Source organism: Vombatus ursinus, unplaced genomic scaffold (genome assembly GCF_900497805.2).
Source record: "Vombatus ursinus unplaced genomic scaffold, bare-nosed wombat genome assembly UNPS02014773.1, whole genome shotgun sequence".
NCBI classification, from domain to species: Eukaryota; Metazoa; Chordata; class Mammalia; order Diprotodontia; family Vombatidae; genus Vombatus; species Vombatus ursinus.
The window spans coordinates 35,583,915-35,602,775 of NW_020954551.1; the positions used below are offsets into that span (position 1 = coordinate 35,583,915).

At 41.6% G+C, this 18,861-nt stretch overlaps 1 pseudogene; it reads left to right on the forward strand.

Moving 5' to 3' along the window:
- The first annotated feature begins 718 nt into the window (after positions 1 to 718).
- Positions 719 to 18,208, forward strand: LOC114044306 (annotated as a pseudogene).
- The last annotated feature ends 653 nt before the right edge of the window (positions 18,209 to 18,861 follow it).

Genomic DNA, 18,861 nt, shown 5'->3' on the forward strand with positions numbered 1-18,861 from the left:
CCTAGTTTAAGCCCTTAAACCTTCGTTCTAGACTATCACAATTGGTTCCTACTTGGTCTCCCTGCCTCAAGTCTCTTCCCAATCCAATTCATCTTACACATAGCTGGCAAAATGATTTTCCTAAAGCACTGTTTTGCCCATGTCATCCCCCAAGCTCAGTAAACTCCAAGGGTTCCCTATTATTACTCCGTCAGCTATTTCGTTCATTTTTCGGTCATGTCCCACTCTTCATGACCCCATTGGGGTTCTCTTGGCAAAGATCCTGCAGAGGTTTGCCATTATCTTCTGCAGCTCATTTTACAGATGAGGAAACTGAGGCAGACAAGATTAAGTGACTTACCCAGAGTCACACAGCTAGCAGGCATCTGAGGCTGGATTTAAACTCATGAAGATGAGTCTTCCTGACTCCAGGCTTGGCACTCTATCCACTGTGCCACCTGGCTGCCCCAATTAGCTCCAGAACTAAGTATAAATTCCTCTGTTCGGTATTAAAGCCCTTTACAACCTGATCCTTTCTTACTTTCCATTTTACTTACATTCTGACTCTCTTTCCACTCCACCCTCCAAGCCCACTTTGACCCAACCACCGTTCTTGTTCCTCTTTCCTTTTTGAAGAGGACCAATGACATCTCTGGTGATGTCTTGACCTTTGAGTGAATTGGATTTAAGTGAGGCAGAGTTGCAAAGTCATCAACTTCACTCTCTCTTCCAGAGTCAGCAAAGTCCAAGTCGAGTGGCAAGATAAAAATCAAGGTGACTGGCAATAGCCGGGATGCAGTAAGTAACCCTGACTTCCTTGATGTCTGATCAAGCTCTAATAGCTCCACAGTTCCTACTTCAGCCACCTTCATGGCCTTTGGAAGAAATTTTTCTCATCTGCCCATTCCACCAGGCAGAAGTCTTCACATGCTTGCGGTAGACACCCCCTTAAGTCATCGAGGGGTTTGAGGCCTTTCTGCTAAGATGGTTTTACTGGGGTGTGGCTGCTGCCCATACTACAGCTTCCTGGAGCCACAGGTGGAAGTTGGGGGACGAGTGGGTAGACACCAAAGGTGGATGAACAGCCCTGAAAAGGCCTTGGCAAGCCCTCATGCCGGAGGTGCTAGTCCTCCCTGAGCCCCCATACACCCCTGATCCAGCCATACTGGCTTACTGCATGATCTTCCGCATCAACCGTTTCTCCATGCGAGGAATCTCTGACTTCCTTTTAAGACTCAGCTTGAGCACCATGTTCTCCAAGAGCTTTTACTGGTTTCCTCTTCTGCTAATGCCATCCCCTCTGAGCTTAAGGTCCATTGCTCTGTGTGGATTGATTTATAGATCTTGTTTCTCTCATTAGAATGTAAGCTCCTTGAGGGCAGGAGTTGGTTTTGCTTTTTCTCTGTATCCCCTAGCACTTAGAACAGTGTCTGGCACATAGTGTGCTGGGGGGAGGTAGAGGCTGTAAGTCAAATACATACGTCCAATTTTTCCTAGGCAATGAATCCATTAACCTGTGGAGACGGTGTAGATGGCGGAAGGAGGACTTTCAGGGAATTGGGGTTTCTTTACGTGGGGAGGAGAATGGTCAGAGCCTGGGGCAAAGCCACCGTGTTTAGGAACAGGTCCCAAAAAGAGGGGATCTTCCCTTTCCACCCTCTCCCCCTCTCCAAGCAGGCACTGGGAGTAGATGTGGATGTTTGGATGAGAAAGGACTTTTAAGGAGCGAGGGGGTCTGTTAGGGGCTGAGCTCTGCCTAACAGCGCACCTTTGACCTTCTGTCAAAGAGCCTCAGAGGCCCCAGGGGTCTCTGTTCCCCCGCACAAACAAAAAAGCTTGCCCGAGCTTCCGAACTACATTTCCCAGAAGGCCTTGCCGGAGGGGGACGGAAGTAGAGGGCTGTTTACCCCGGCGCAGGAGTGGTTGCCATGGTAATAATGGCAGGCGGGAGGGACATGCCAGGATGGAGGGAGGAAAGCGCCCTCTCACGTGATTTCCGCTTCCTCCTACAGTTCCTCGTGCTGGGTTTTTGGGTTCTCCGGGTCGCTCCTGAGTTCGGGGAGACGCAGAGGAGGATGGGGACGAAGCCGCGGCTGAGCTGGGAGGTTAGCGGCCCGCGTGCGTCCGGTCCCGGCCTGAACCTCCTCGTGTCCTCCCTTCCCTTCCCCGTCACCCACTTCCATTTTTGAAAGTGGGAGCTTCCCCTCTCCCATCACCTTGGTTTTTCCTTCTCCCCTTATTTCCTATTCACACGCCCCCTTTTCCCGCTCTCTCCCTTTACCCCCCTCCCCTTCCTGTTACCTTCCCTCCCTCCTCCTTCCCCTCCTCTGGCCTCTTCCCTCCCCTTCTCTCCCATTGCCCTTCTTTCCCCTAATTCTCTTGCTGCCTCTTCTTCACCCTTCCCCTTTCTTCAAGCCCCCCTCTCCTCCCCCCCACCCCTCTCTCCTTTCCCTCTTCTTTCTCCCTCCCTCTCCCCTCTTCTCCCTCCTCCCTTCCCCTCCCTCTCCTTTTTTGATCTTCCCTTTCATACTCTTCCTCATGCCTCTCAACCTCTCCCTCATGCCTCTCATCCTCTCCCTCCACCAGTCCTCCTTTTCACTCCTCACTCTCCTGTTCTTTCCTCTCATCTCCCTCTTCTTTTTCCCCTCCTCTCTTCCCTCTTTTCTTTCTACACTCCTCTCTCCTCCCTTAGAGTTGGAAGGGACCTTCGGAGTCCTCTCTAGGCCAATCCCATCATTTTACAGTTGAGGAAATTGAGGCACAGAGAAGTTCAGTGACTTGACCAAGCTTACCCAGCTAGTGGGAAATCTAAGGCAGGGCATGAGCCCAGATTTACCTTGGCAGTGCCCCCTCAAACTCCCCGACCTTATTTCCTCAACATCATTTCTTAAGCATGGCTTACTCCTTCACTCCTTAACTTAACTCCTCCGCCTCAGCCACACACATAGGGATGGTCTCACATTCTATTTCCCTTTAACCCACAAATGTTCTACTTCCCTAATTAGGCTTTCTAATGTTCCTTTATCAGATCACAATCTCCTATCATTATACCTTTTTCTGTTCTGCACCTTTTCTATACCTGTTCTAAGTTCAGGTAGACCTCCACTCTCTCCACCTTCTGAGGACTTGGTCTCATCCCTGCTTTGACTTTACTTTGCCTCTGTCCATCTTCATCCCAGTAGTTAGCCCTGGCAATTCTACACTGTCATGAAGTCAGCAAACATTTTTTAAGCACCTGCTATGTGCCATGCACTGTGCTAAGTGCTTCAGATAAAAGAAAATCCTTATTTTCAGGAAGCTCACAGACAAAATGGGGGAGACACCATGCAAACAACAATGTACAAAAATATATAGATTGGAGATAGTTTCAGATGGAAGGCACAGAGATTCAGGACTACTGGAAAAGACTTCTTGTAGAAGGTGGGACTTTCCCTGAGATGTGAAGGAAGCCCAGCAAGTCAGAAGTCAGAGATGAGGAGGGAGAGCATAGGGAACAGCCAGAGATAATTCGAGTGATGGGTAAGGAGATTGGAAAGTTAGGAAGGAGCCAGGTTATGAAGGATTTTATATTTGATCCTGGGGGTAATAAGGAGCCACGGGAGTGGACTGTATATGGGTGTGTGTAGGTGTCATGGTCAGACCTGTACTTTAATAAGGTCATTTGATTGCTAAGTAGAGGATGGATTGGGGTGGGGAGAAACTTGAGGCAGGCAGATATAGTCCAAAGAAGTAGTCCGGGTGTGAGATAATGAGGGCCAGCAACAGGGTAGTGGCTGTATCAGAAGCAAGAAGAGAATGTGCATGTTGCTGACATAGAAATGACAGAACTTGAGTGCAAGTTGGGGTGGGGATGAGAGTGAAGAGTTGAGAGTAACGCCCAGCTTTCAGTACTGGATGGTGGGAACCTGGACAGCAGTAAGAAAGGAAAGGGGAGCTGGGGAGATAATAAGTCCAACTTGATTTGTTTATGTTGAGTTTAAGATGTTTACAGGATATTCAGTTTGAGATGTCCAAAGGACAGTTGGAGAACCAACTTGGGTGGTAGATCATCTGCATAGAGAAGATACTCAAATCTATGGGAGCTAATGAGATCACCAAGCAAAGTAGATCACCCACAAAATGGGTGGGGGGTGGGGGGGAGGGAGTCATACACCTGTTTATTGTGTACTCTGTATGTTTTTGTATGACCTGCAACTTAGGAATGGTTTTTACATTTTTAAACAAAGTTTTATTATACTTAAAAATATACAAATAATTGTTAGCTCACCTACTGTATAAAAACAGGATTTAACCCTTAGACATAGTTTTCTGATCTCTGGTATAGATGGAAAAGAGAAAAGGGCCAAGGACAGAGTGTTGGGGATACCTAGGGGCAGCAGATATGACCAGGATGAAAATGCAGAAAATAAGACAGAAAGTAGGAAGAGAACCAGAGTAGAACGGTGTCTTGAAAACCTGGGGAGGACAGTACCAAAGAGAAGAGAATGATTAGCAGTAACAGGCCTCCAAGAGGTCAAGGATGAGGTTTGGGAAAGGGCTATTGGATTTGGCAATTAAAAGACCACTGGTAACTTTGGAGAAAGCCATTTAAGCCAAATGGTGAGTTTCAGGAGCCAGACTACAAAGAGTTAAGAAGAAAGAGAGAGGAAAGGAATTTTCCCCCTTATCCTATCAAACCTCAGTCTTTGATTACTCCTACCATCTGCCTCCTCCTCTTCTGTTCACTAGTAACTGAACAAAACTAGGTAGTCTTACCGCAGTTCTGACATTGCAAGTTCAAATTATCTGAACCTCAGCTGGGCCTCACTGCAGCAAGGCAGTCTTTTTATTCCTCCCTGATCCATTTCATTCCTCATAAAAGCTGTTCAAAACCGTGTTTTCCCTCTTCAAGCTTCCTACACTCCACTCCCAAAGTTCCTGTTAAGGACCTAATTTCTTATATTATTGAAAAAATTGAGGAAATGATCTCCTCTTCTTTTCACCTCAACATTCCTTGACACCTTCTGCCACTTTCTATTCTTTCTCCCAGACTGGTAAGCCCTCAACATGTGCCCTTCCTGTCTTCAGTAAATTGCATCCCCAGTCATCCTGTCACCTTTTTAATGATTTCTTAATTGCTGAATCTGACAGCCTCTTCTTTGACCTCTACAGCCTTGGACACTGTCCTTGGCCCTCTTCTTCCTGGATACTCTTTCCTTTGTAGGTTTTTCTGACACTGCTGTCTCTTGGTTCTCCTGCCTTTCTGAGCACTGCCCAGTCTTTTTTGCTGGATCTTTATCCAGGTCATGCCCACTAACCATGATTATCCCCCAGGGCCCTGTCCTGGGCCCTCTTCTATTTGTCCTTGATATTATCTCACTTGGTGAGCTCATCATCTCCCATGGGTTCAATAACAATTATTATCTCTCTGCTGATGATTCCCAGATTTATATATCCAGCCTTGATCTTTCTTCTGAGCTTCAGTTTCATATCACAAACTGTCTCTTAGACATCTCCTACTAGATGTCCTGTATTAATCTGAAACTCACCATGTCCAAAAAAAGAACTCATCATCCCTCCTCTAGCCTTCCTCTCTTCTCTCCCTCTCTATTTCTGTTGAGGGCACCAGTATCCTCTTAGCCTATAAGGTTTGAAACTTCTCAGTTACCCCAGGTATCTAATCTGTTATAAACTCTTGTTTCTCCCTTTACAATCTCTCCTCCATATGCATGCCCTCTTCCCTCCACTCACAGATTCACAGTCCTCTTCAGAATATCATTACCCTTTGCCCAGACTATTGCAGTAGCCTTCTAAATTGTTTCCTTGCCTCATGTCTCTCTTCTTATTACAATCCATCCTTCAGTCAGCTGCCAAGATGATTTTCTTAAATCCCAGGTTTGACCATGTCACCATTAGAGCTCATTCAGTGAACTTGAGTAGCTTCCTGTTACCTACAGAACCAAATATAAAATCTTCTGGTTAACCTTCCCCCTAGGGTTACTGCCTCTCATCTATACTGCATGTATCTTTTATGTCCCTAGTTATTTGCACTTTAAGGTCATTCACAACCTGACCCCTTCCTGTCTCTCTGGTGTTATACTTTACTCCACCTCCCACACTCTAAGATCCAGAAATGCTTATTGATGACCTGCCCCAAAAGTACTTTGTAAGCCAAAAGGAGATAATGAGAAATTTGAGCTGTTAGTACTATGTTGTCACATGATTCGGAATCCATTGCAAACTGAGACAGAGTTCAGATGTTCTATAGTCGTTTGACATTGAGCATTCTGAAGCCTGTACACTAAGAACTACTCCCTGGTTCCTTATCCTTTTACTTCTCCCAGGTCCATGGGAGGAATGGTGCCTGGTTTGGCACAAATGTATTTGGTATTTCAGGAGTCAGTGACATTCAAGGATGTGGCTGTGGACTTCACCCAAGAGGAATGGGATCACCTGGACCCTTCTCAGAAGGAGTTGTACAGAGATGTGATGCAGGAGAACTATACCAACCTGGTCTGCTTAGGTAAGGACAGATTTCTCTTGTAAATCAAAATCAGTCCATCGGAAACTCTTGTCTTCGTCCTTTAGCAAACTGTGTATGGGATATCTGTAGTATTTATTTAGTACTTGTTGCCAGGCATACACAGACCGGAGATTACTACTGGTTTTGTGGCCCGAGAAACAGAGTATTTGTACTACCTGTTCCCACATGAAAAGTCTTTGCTTTTTATTGCTGTCACCTTGATTGTGTTTCCCCTGAGGTTCATAAAATCATAGATTTAGAGCTGGACAGAACTTTAGTGATCATCATACACATGGGGCAACTGAGACTCAAAGGGTTTAAGTTACGTTCCCAAGGTTACACAGAGAGTCATTAATAAATCTGGGATCTGACCTGAGCTCATCCAGACTGCCCCAGGTCCAAGATTCTTCCTTAAAAACCCACTTTAGGTACCTGAAAACATGAAAAGAGTCTCATTCTAACTTTTCTGAGCTCAGACCCAGTTTGTGACCATTCCCACATATTTACCAGGAAAACAAGATAAAGCATACTTATGGGTTCTTTTTTACAATGACCTGGACCTCCCTGTTATGCCTGCTTTTCCTCAGAGAGAGGTATTGGAATTGAATTTTGAGATTCTTCTTTCTCACCAATTTCCCATTTCCACTGAGCAGGACTTGCAGTTTCCAAGCCAGATATGATTCACCATCTAGAGCAAGGGGGAGTGCCATGGAGGGCAGAGGAAGAAGTCCTAAGATGGGGCTGCCCAGGTGAGTGAATAAAAATCAGGTAGAGGTGTTATTGCAAGCAACAGCTTAGCTTAACTGGTTATTTAGGACTGCTTTAAGTCAACTTAAACTTTTTTTTACAAGGTCTGGTGGTGGGTTTTACATTTTTATGGGTGATTTTTTTTTTTCATTTCTGAATCTATCCCCGTGCCTCTCCAATCCATTGAACCATTACTTCAACGAATATGTATTAAATTACTGATATGTGCTGAACATTGTGCTGGGTACTGGAGACAGACAAAAATGAAATTGTCTCAGCCCTCAAGAAGCTTACTTTTTAAATAAGTTTTATTTCTGTCTTTTGTTGTTACATCATAGTCACCAAGGGAGTTGTAACAAAGAAAAAGCAAAACATTAAGAAAAAATTAACTCTAAGATATCAGCCACGTATGTTAACACATTCATCCTTCCACACCCTTATTCCCCTACTTCTCCGATGAAAAGAAAGAGAGAGATCCGTGTCAACACTTCTTCAGGACTGTGTTGTAATTATGCAGTGTTCAGTTTCACTTTGTTCTTCTTGTATACATTGATGCAGTCTTTGTGTCAATTGTTTTTCTGATGCCATTTACTTCGTTCTGCTTCAGTTAATGCAGGTCTTCTCGTGTTTCTTTGAATTCCTATATGTTGTTTCTTAAAACGTAGTCATTTTTCCATGATGTGTTTGGATTATAATTTCCTTAGTCATTCCCCAGTAAGTGGATACTCACTTTCTTTCTAGTTCTTGCTACCACAAAAAGTGCTACTATGGTTAGACCATGTCAGTATAATAAAAATGTTGATAACTACTTTCATGAATTTACGGATTTAGTGCCTACCAGTTAGACTACCAAGGGCTGTCTTTATAGAACTAGAAAAAATAATAAAACTTTTGGAGAGTCAAAAGATTGAGAATCTGAAGAGAAATAATAAGAATATAGAAATAGTAGGCATGAAGGAGAAACAGCACTCCTTGATCTCAAATTAGGTTATTTTTTTCTAAGTTTTATCTTTATGTTTCTTTTTTCCATTTAGATCATTAATCTACTTGGAATTTAGACTGTTACTCTAATGTGAGATGTAGCTTTAATTCCTTTTGTATTCAAACTGCTATTCATTTTTTACAACCATTTTTATTGAATAACTACCTCTTTGCCAGATATTTTGTAATCTTTATTTTTTTTCAAATAGCAATCTGTTTTTTTGCTTTGCAGCCAAATTCCAGATTATCTGTTTTGTGGCACTGATATCTTTTTTCTAGTTTTCAACCAAGACTGGATAGTTTTGATAGTTGCTGCTTTGTTGTTTTCCTGCTATGTATCATCTGAGAACTAGAAATTCACCCTTTTCCTCATTTTCCTCCATAACTCTATAACATCTATTTGCTTAAATTATCTATCTTTCATATAAATTGTTTTCACTTTATCTAGTTCTATGAAGAATCTTGTTGATACTTGAGTAGTATTACACTGGATCTATTAACTTGGGTCACATTGTAGCCTTTATTAGCTATACGTGGATATGGACATTGAGTATTTCTGTAATTATGTCCTCCTGTTTTTTTATAGCTACCTTTTTTATAGCTTCCTTCTGCAGGTCTAATTAGAGGAATGTGCGAATAATTGATTTATATTTTCATTAGTGTCATTTCTTTTTCTATAAATTTATTTCTAAGTTTTAGAGAATAGAGATTATAGAAATGTAGAAGATATTGTATGCTTGCCTTATATACTACTATCTTGCTGAAGCATTTATTTTCTTATTTTTTTGTTAAGTCTCTCAGGTTTTGTTGTCTAATTATTTGTTATCGGTGTATAATTATATCATCTGCAAATACAATATTTTAAACCTTTTCATTACCTAAGGTTTTCTCCTTAATGTTTCTAAAACCATGTAGAATAGTAATGATGAACTTCAACAGCTGTGCTTTTATCCTTCTTCAAGTCAATAAATATTTTACCAGGCTCCTTCTATGGGCAAGATACTGAGATTTTGAATACAGAAGTACAGTAATCCCTGCTTTCGAGGAGCTTATGTTGTCCTGGGAATAGAATGTGTATTCTTAGTAGAAAGGTTCTAATAATTTTCCATTACTGATCATTCTAACTTTTGTTTTTAAATCAATCCACTCCCATACTTTTTATTCTTTATAATATAAATTGGATCTGTATTTTATCAGAAATCTGTTCTGTAATTACTGGTAGAATTTTTGGACTTAGAGATTTTCTTAGATATATCTTCCTTGATATAAATCCTTCATCAACATATGTTTTTTAATATATTGCTCTATTTTATTCACTGTCATTTTACTATTTTTATACTCACTAAACAATAAATGGTCAAACATTTATTGAGCTCCCGTAATATGCCAGACATTGTGCTTGGCATTGGAGATACAAAGACAAACATAGAAACAGTCACTGGCCACAAGGTGCTTACAGTCTAGCCAGAGGAGACAACTTGTGCATATAGAAGAATATACAGAGTGGATATAAGGTGATTTTTAGGGAAAAGGATTCACATCTGAGGTGGTACTTTAGCTAAGCCTTGAAGAAAACTAGGATTTTGAGAAACAGACAGGTATAGACTGACTCCTAGACATGGGGAATGGCCCATGCAAAGGCACAAGAGACTGCATGCCTGACAGTGGGGAACAGTGAGAAAGCTAGCTTAGCCGGACCACATTGTGTGAAGGGCAATAATGTAAAGTCAGGCAGAGTAGGTTGGGGTCAGGTGGTGAAGGACTTTGAATGTCAAACTAGAAAGTTTATATTTGATCCTGGAGGTGCTAGGGAGCCACTGAAGTTTACCAAGGAGACGACTGACATGGTCAGACCTGCCCCTTAGGAAAATCACTTTGGCAGTTGAATGGAGTTTGGACTGGAGTGGGGAGAAACTTGAAATAGGGAAAACAGTTAGGAGGCTGTTGCAATAGTCTAGGCAAAAGGTGGTAAGGGTCTGATCCAGGGTGGTGACTGTGAGTGGAGAGAAGGGCACAGGTTTGAGAGATGATGCAGATAAAGAAATGGTCACGTACTGGGTATGTGAGGTAAATGAGAGTAAATCAAGAGGTTGTAAACACAGGTCATTAGGGTGATGGTGTTCACAAAAAATAGGAACATTTAGGAATGAGTTTATGAGGAAAGCTAGAAATTTCAGTTTTGAACATGGTGAGTTTGAAATGTTAACAAGACAATTGAGTTAGAAATGTCAATCCAGAAGTATTTTTCAAGTACTGTTATGTGCCAGATACTGTATCAAGTGCTGGGGATACAGACAAAGGCAAAAACTGTCTCTGCTGCAAAGGAGCATGTTCTGATAAGGAAGAAAATACTGAAAATAACTGGGTACACGTAAGATATAAGCAGTGTAGGTGGAAGATTATCTTAAGAGAGAAGGCATCAGCTGTTAGGGAGACTAGAAAAGGCTTCCTGTAGAATGTGGGATTTGAGCTGAGTCTTGAAGGAAGCCAGCAGAAGTAAGAGACAGAGGTGAAGAAAGAGAACATTCCAGGAATGGGAGATAGCCAATTCAAAGGCAATGAGACAGGAGATGGAGTGTCATTTTTGAGGAATGAGAAGTAGGCCAATGTGGCTGGATTGTAGAGTGAATGGAAGGGAGTAGTGTATAGGAAGACTGTGGGGAGGGCCCAGGTCACATAGTGCTTTAAATGCCAAACAGAGGACTTTATATTTAATCCTAGAGGTAACAAGATAAAACTAGAACTCACTGGGGAGTGGAGAGTTGACATAGTCAAACCTGTGCTTTAGGCAACCACAATGTGATAGTTTTTATAAATTACAAATGATTCTTCAAATATTAATAATATTATTAATCATTTCTTCTAGTGTTTAAAGTTTGCCAATTATTTTTTCTTGATGAAGACAGGTTTAAGTATATAGTGGAAGGTACAGGTGGTAGGAGGGGTGGGTGGAAGAATATTTAATATTTTTTTTCTTTTAGTTTTGGCCACCAAGCCTGAAGCCAAGGAATTATTTCCAAACCTGGTCATTTCCATCGAACAAGTAGCTCAAGAAAAGCTCACAAGGCAAGGTCTCTGTGCCTCCAAGGTAAGTAGAGCCCCAGGAATATGATACCAGGTGAGAGGGGTACCAGAGTAATGAGGAGAAAAATTTGGACCAAGTGAAAATAAACCAAAGGAGAACGCCCAATAAAGTGAAAGGCCATGAGTATAATAAATATCACAAGTTGTAGTCAGGAAGCAGTCTATTTTCCTCAGTAGCAAGTTTCTGTGTAAGACAAGCCCAATAAATGTGATACACATAGAAATTGTGTCAGATTATATTCTGACCCAAGTAAATGTAATAGAGTATGCTCAAAGAGGATATTTTCCAAGACTAGTAAATGTGATAAATATTTCAGAGGTAATTTAAATCTCATTGAATATCAGAGAATATATATTTGAGAGAAATCATATGAATATAGGTAAACCTTCAACCACTGTTCATTAATTATTACCATCAGACAACTCGTACTGAAAAGAAACCCCATAAATGTAACGAATGTGGGAAGGCCTTCTGTAACAAGTCAGCACTTGCTCGACATCACCTTAGTCATACTGGAGAAAAACCTTATGAATGCACTGAATGTGGGAAGGCCTTCTCCCGAAAGGCAGGACTTGCTCAACATCATCGTCTTCATACTGGAGAGAAACCTTATCATTGTCTAGAATGTGGCAAGGCCTTCTCTTGGAATGGAGAACTTACTCAGCATCAGCGTATTCATACTGGAGAGAAGCCTTATGAATGTAAGGAATGTGGTAAGTCCTTCCGACAGAGCACACAGCTTACTCAACATCACCGTGTCCATACTGGAGAGAAACCTTATCAATGTAATGAATGTGGGAAGGCCTTCCGTCTGAGCACGCAACTTACCAGACATCATACAGTTCATACTGGAGAGAAACCTTATGAATGCAGTGAATGTGGAAAGGCCTTCCGCCAGGGCACACAACTAACTCAACATCTTCGTATTCATACTGGAGAAAAACCTTATGAATGTGGTGAATGTGGGAAGGCCTTCCACCTAAGCACATTGCTTATTCAACATCAAAAAATTCATACTGGAGAGAAACCTTATAAGTGCAGTGACTGTGGAAAGGCCTTCCTCCAGAGCATGCAGCTTACTAGACACCAGAAAAGTCATACTAGAGAGAGATCTTATGAATGTAGAGAATGTGGGAAGGCCTTCTCCCAGAAGGGAGAACTTACTCTACATAAACGTATTATTCATACAGGAAAGAAATCTTACGAATGTAATGAATGTGGGAAGGCCTTTCACCTGAACACATTGCTTATTCAACATCTCTACGTTCATAGTGGTGAGAAACCCTATGAGTGTAATAAATGTAGAAAAGCCTTTCATCGAAGGACACTACTTATTCAACATCAACGTATTCATACTGGAGAGAAACTTTATGAATGTATTGAATGTAGAAAGGCATTCACTTGGAGTGGAGAACTTACTCAGCATCAGCGTATTCATACTGGAGAGAAACCTTATAAATGTAATGAATGTGGGAAGACCTTCCGACAGAGCACTCAACTTACTCAACATCAGCGTAGTCATACTGGAGAGAAACCTTATGAATGTAATGAATGTGGGAAGGCTTTCTACCTGAGCACACAGCTTACTCGACATCATACAGTTCATACTGGAGAAAAGCCTTATGAATGTAATGAATGTGGAAAGGCCTTCCGCCAGTGCACACAACTTACTCAACATCAACGTATTCATACTGGAGAGAAACCTTATGAATGTAATATATGTGGGAAGGCCTTCCGCCTGAGCACAATGCTTACTCAACATCAGAGAATTCATACTGGAGAGAAACCTTATGAATGCATTACATGTGGGAAAGCCTTCCGACAGAGCACACAACTTGCTAGACATCAGAAAATTCATACTGGGGAGAGATCATATGAATGTGGTGAGTGTGAGAAGGCTTTTTCTCAGAAGGCAGAACTTGCCATACATAAACGTATTCATACTGGAGAGAAACCTTATGAATGTAATGATTGTGGAAAGGCCTTCCGCTTGAGCACACTGCTGACTCGACATCAGCGTATTCACACTGGGGAGAAACCTTACGAATGCAATGAGTGTGGGAAGGCCTTCCGCCTGAGTACACAGCTTATTAGACATAAGAGAATTCATACTGGAGAGAAACCCTATGAATGTAACGAATGTGGAAAGGCCTTCCGCCTGAGGGTGTTGCTTATTCAACATCAGAACATTCATACTGGCAAGAAACCTTATGAATGTAATGAATGTGGGAAAGCCTTCCGACAGAGGACACTGCTTACCCGACATGAGAGAATTCATACTGGGGAGAAACCTTATAAATGCAATGAATGTGGGAAGACCTTCAGCCAGAGTGCACATCTTACCCAACATCAGACAATTCATACTGGGGAGAAACCTTATGAGTGTAATGAATGTGGGAAGACCTTCCGCCTGAGTGCATTGCTTATTCAACATCAGCATGTTCATACTGGAGAGAAACCTTATAAATGCAATGAATGTGGAAAGGCATTTCCCAAGAGCATGCAACTTAGTAGACATCAGTGCCCAGGAGAAAATTTACGAATGTAATGACTGTAGGAAGCCCTTCCCCAGTAGATCATGTCTTCCTACCACATGATTCATACTGAAGATAAACCTTATGAATGTAACAAATGGAAGAGACTCCCATGTGAGCGTACATCTTCAACATAATAGAATTATACTGAAGGTAAACCATGTGAATGCATCAATATCTTCTGTTAGAACACATACCTCTGTAGCCTCTCTAACTTCCTCAAGGAGTAGGCTTCTCAAATGATGAGACAAATATGTCTCTGCTATATAGGAATCCATGTCTAGCCCCGTCCTTCAGATAGACAGGGAGACCACTGTTTTATTGGAGAAGAAACACTTCTCATATTGGGTTATATCAGTGTGATCTTGAATATCCTAAGAGAATTCTTGAGTGTCAGCAAGAAAGTAGACACTATGCATCTGATATGTATGTATGTGTATATCTGCCAAATAATAGTGGACTGGCAGCATTGATTGGTACAGCTGTATCTTATTCAATATATTGACAGTATTGAAAGCACTAAACCATAGTCAATACCTGAATACCTGATGAAGCATGCCTCTTAATGTAGAAATTTTCAGGAAGATGGAGGCCAAAGGTGGAAACTCCCCCCTTAAAAGCAGATGTAAAGAATTAAAATTTTAGTGACTCTTTAATGCCTGAGTAATAGACGGATCCTCTGAGGAAGAAATTCAGCATGAGCTGAATGTTCTCATTGCAGAAGTGGAATGGGGGAGAATATAATCAAAGAACAAGGAACCCTGACCCCCTCAATATCTCCTGACTTTTTCAAGAATGGTCTTGAAAAGTTGCCTTTTATGAGATGGAAGACATCAGGAACAAATTGAAAGAACTGTTAAGTCAGTAGTTTCATAGAATCCTACAAAAAGTGCCCTCCAAAAGAAGATCAAAGATCTGAGTATGCATGGATTATTGGACTTTGAAGGAAAAGAAGAAGAGAGAGCTAAGATGGATCAGTATGCAATACCACAATTTCAAGATGCTTTGAATGTGGCAGTTAATATCAGAAAGGACTGTGCCATCATCACTAAACCTCTCAATGATCTTGTTAGGTATATAGTTAAGATGAATAGAAAGCAGAAGGACAAAAAGGCACAATGGGGCAACATTTGGAAATAGTTGGGATGAGAAATATGAGCAGACTTTTAAAAATTTAGTCATGACTAATGCAACATCATGTATGTACTGATATTGGTTTTTGCAAACCCAAGGAAGTCCTTTGGGTTACCTGATGATGCCAACCTAGAAGTCTTGGGAATCCTTTTATTCCAGAAGAGCAGTAGTAACCAGAGCCAATTGTATGTGCCAGTTGAGGACTTACTGACCATGAGACATGCTCATATATAGCCTGGAATTCTTGCCCGTGAGATGACTTTGATAAGTATTCAGACTGTGTGTGCAGCCCCATTGCACAGAAAAGTGATCTATTGCCTTATGTTTTTATAAATGCTATGTAGTATATGCCTGCCAGGTATTAGTAGATACATGAAGACAGACTGGACTAAAGGCCATTGGCTCCACCTACTTTCCCAGTTTCAGCAAATGGCATTCCTTGAATGGATTTTAAGGATTTAGCAAATGGCATTCCTTGAGTGGATTTTAAGGATTTAATCTAGCCACCAGGGTCATGGTGGAAGTTGAAAGCAGTACATTCAGCACCACCACCTTACATATCTGAGTTCAAAGAGTGTCTGCTGAGAAGACAGAAAGGAGTGGAAAGAGACATCATTTAGGCCTTAGATTTCTGTGGGCTGGCTTAGGTATCTGTGAGTTTGATTCACAAAACCCATCAAATAATTCCTGAGGCTGTGAACCAAAAGAGCTGAGTCACCACCCCTTGGAAAAGAGGCCACATGATCCTGCCTTTCATTGGAGAACCAGAAGTTGGTCACCAGGAACAGTAATATAGTTTCATCATCAGTAACAGAGCAAAGGCCAAATCATTGAGGAGAACAGCCACTCACAGGCAGAATGAGCTCACACTTTGTCTAAGAATTCACTTTATCCAAGGGCCTTGTTTAGGAGCGAGTAGAGCTTAACTCCCCACTTGACTGTCTCCCCTGACTTACTGAATAGATTGCTGGTCCTAAAGTCTGGAAAACTTGGGTTCAACTCCTGTTTCAGTCACTCCCTAGCTGTGTGACCCAGAGCAAGTCACATAGTCTCACTTAACAGTACTTCATATGCTTCTTCCCCCTGATACCTGTTCTTCATCTTCATAGAGACCTCCATTCTCTTTGCCTTCCAATGCTTTTTCCATTCCATTTCCCTTCTCTGATTGCAGTTTCTTCCTGTTCCATCCTCAGCCCAGTAGTGAACTATTTCAGCTCTACCTTATCCCCTGCTCTTTAGTTCCTTGCCCACTTGTCACATATGTGGTTCTTCTTTTGTCAAACTTCAGCGCTGGATTATTCCTACCATCCACCTACTTACCAGCCACTGAATGAAGCTAAAGGACGTTCAGTAACTGGGTTGACTACAAATCCATGTTATCAGACTTCAACTGGGCCCACACCACAGCTCCCTAATTGGTTTTATATCTTACTCCCCATAGAAGCTATTCTAATCTTTCTCTTCCCTCCTCAAATCCCCTATATTTCTTCTACCTCCTTTCTCAGCTGTAGATCTTACCTCTTTAATTGGAAAATTGAGACCCTTCAATGTGAGCTTTATTTTTTCATTTTTTTATTTCAGAACCCCTTGACATCATTGGTCAGTCTCTCCTTTTTTTTCTTAGTCTCTTAGTCTCTTTGACCCTTCTTGCCAAAACCCACCCGTCATGTGTGTTTGATCCCACCCCCTCCATCTTCTCCAGCAGGTTGCATCTTTAATTTCATTCTTCCCTTAGCTGCTGGTTCCTTCCTTCAAACTACCCAAGTGTGTCCTATCCTTTAAAAACCTTCATTGGATGCTATCATTCCCTTAAGCTATCGTCCTTTCTCTTCCCTTTCTCAGCCAAACTCCTTGAAAAAGTGTCTACACTCACTGCCTCCACTTCTTCTTCTTTTGTTCTTCAACACTTTCAGCTTCATCACTCACCTGAAACTTATCTCTCTAAAATTGTAATGATCTCTTAATTGTCAAGTCTGATAGGTCCACGAAGCCTATAAATTGCATTTGGCACTGCTGACAACCTTGTCCTTCTGGTCACTGTGTTCTTTCTAGGTTTTAATGACAGTTCTCTCTTTTATTTATCCTCCTTCAGTCTTCTTTGATGACTCATCATCCACATTACAACTCCTAACTCTGGTAGTTCCCTAAGGTTCTATCATAAGCCCCCTTCTCTTCATCATCTGTGCTCTCTCTCATTAGCTCTCATGTGCTTAACTGTCATCTGTGTGCAGGTGACTCCCAGAACTATATATATCTGACTCTCTCTTGAGCTTCTGTCACACATCACTAGTTGCCTCCTAGACATTTCAAACCAGATGCCCCCAGAGACATCTTAAACTCAACTTATTTAAAACATGTTGAACTTGTTTTCTTTCTCCCTAAATCCTCCACCCTTTCAAGCTTAGCTCTTACAAAAGTTATCACCAGCCTTCCAATGTCTCAGGTTCATAATCTTGACATTACTCTGGACACCTCACTCTCCCTCACCCCATAAATCCAGTGAATTGCCAAGTCTTACATTTCTAAATTTACAAAATATGTCCCATCAGACCCCTTTTCTTCATTCACACAGGTACCACCTAAGTTCAAGATTATCCCTCTTCGCTTCCTGCCTGTATTATTAACAGCGCCCTAATTGGTCTTCCAGCCTTAAGACTTTTCCCGTCCCGGTCCATGTTACACATTGCTGCCAAAGAATTTTCCTAAAATGCAAAGCTGGCCATGTGACTCACCTACATGACCAAATCCTATTGCATCTAGTATAAAAAAATAAATCCTTCTATTTAGCTTTTAAAGCCCTTTAGATCCTGTCCCCAACTTCTATTTCCAGCCTCACTGAATATTACTCTTCCTCTGCACTGTGTGATCTAGCTAGACTGGCCTTCTCTCTTTCTCACTCACAGCACTCCATCTCCATTCTCCATGCCTTTTTCATTGGTCATCCCCTATACATGGAATTACTCCCTCCTTGCCTATGCCTCAGAGTCCCTTTCTTCCTGTAAGGTACAGCTCAAGCACCATCTGCTGCCCGGAGCCTTTCCTGATTCCCCTAGCTGTTAATATCATCCCTTTCAAACTAACTGTATTTCACTGCTTTCCATGTGTATGTTATTTCTTAACTTTATATTTGTGCTGTATATATTTTTATGTTTGCTGTCTCCCTCATTATATTGTAAAGTCACCAGGCCTAAGGATTGTTTTATTCTTTGTGCTTGTATATCTGGTACCTAGCACAATGCTTGTTACATAGGAGTTGCTTAATAAATAGTTATTGATTGATGGATTACACTCAGTTTCCTTTTCTGTAGAATGGAGATAATAATAGTACCTACCTCACAGTTGTGAGGAACAAATGAGATAATGTATTCACAGGTCATTACTAATTTAGAATGCAACATTATGAATGTAAGCTATTATAATTTTTTACAAGAAAAAATGTCCACATCCTGTCTGTACACTTAGGAATCCTCAACCATCCAAGTACACCATAAACAAAGTCTGAGACAGTGACCTTCCTGGAGTCATGGCATAGTTGGACCCAGCTCCTGAAACAGGGATGGGGAGGCACAGTCTGTAAGCTATAGGCACTGGTCCAACCTTCCTCAGAAACTGACCCACCCTGGACAGTGGGAAACAGTATGAGCACATGGCCCAGATGGCGCTTACAAGGACTTAGGGAATCTGATGGGGATGATATTCATGGCTGGTACCAAGCCACAGTTCAACTTAGTTCAGTAGACATTTTTAAGCACCTGTTATATGCAAGGAGCTTTACTAGGTGTAGGGATATAAAATCAAATATGAAATGGTCCTTGATCTCAAGGAGATTCAGCTTGCACAAAAATAAGTTAACACTAAGTATAGACTTTAAAGCAAATAAAAAATGATTTCAGATTGGT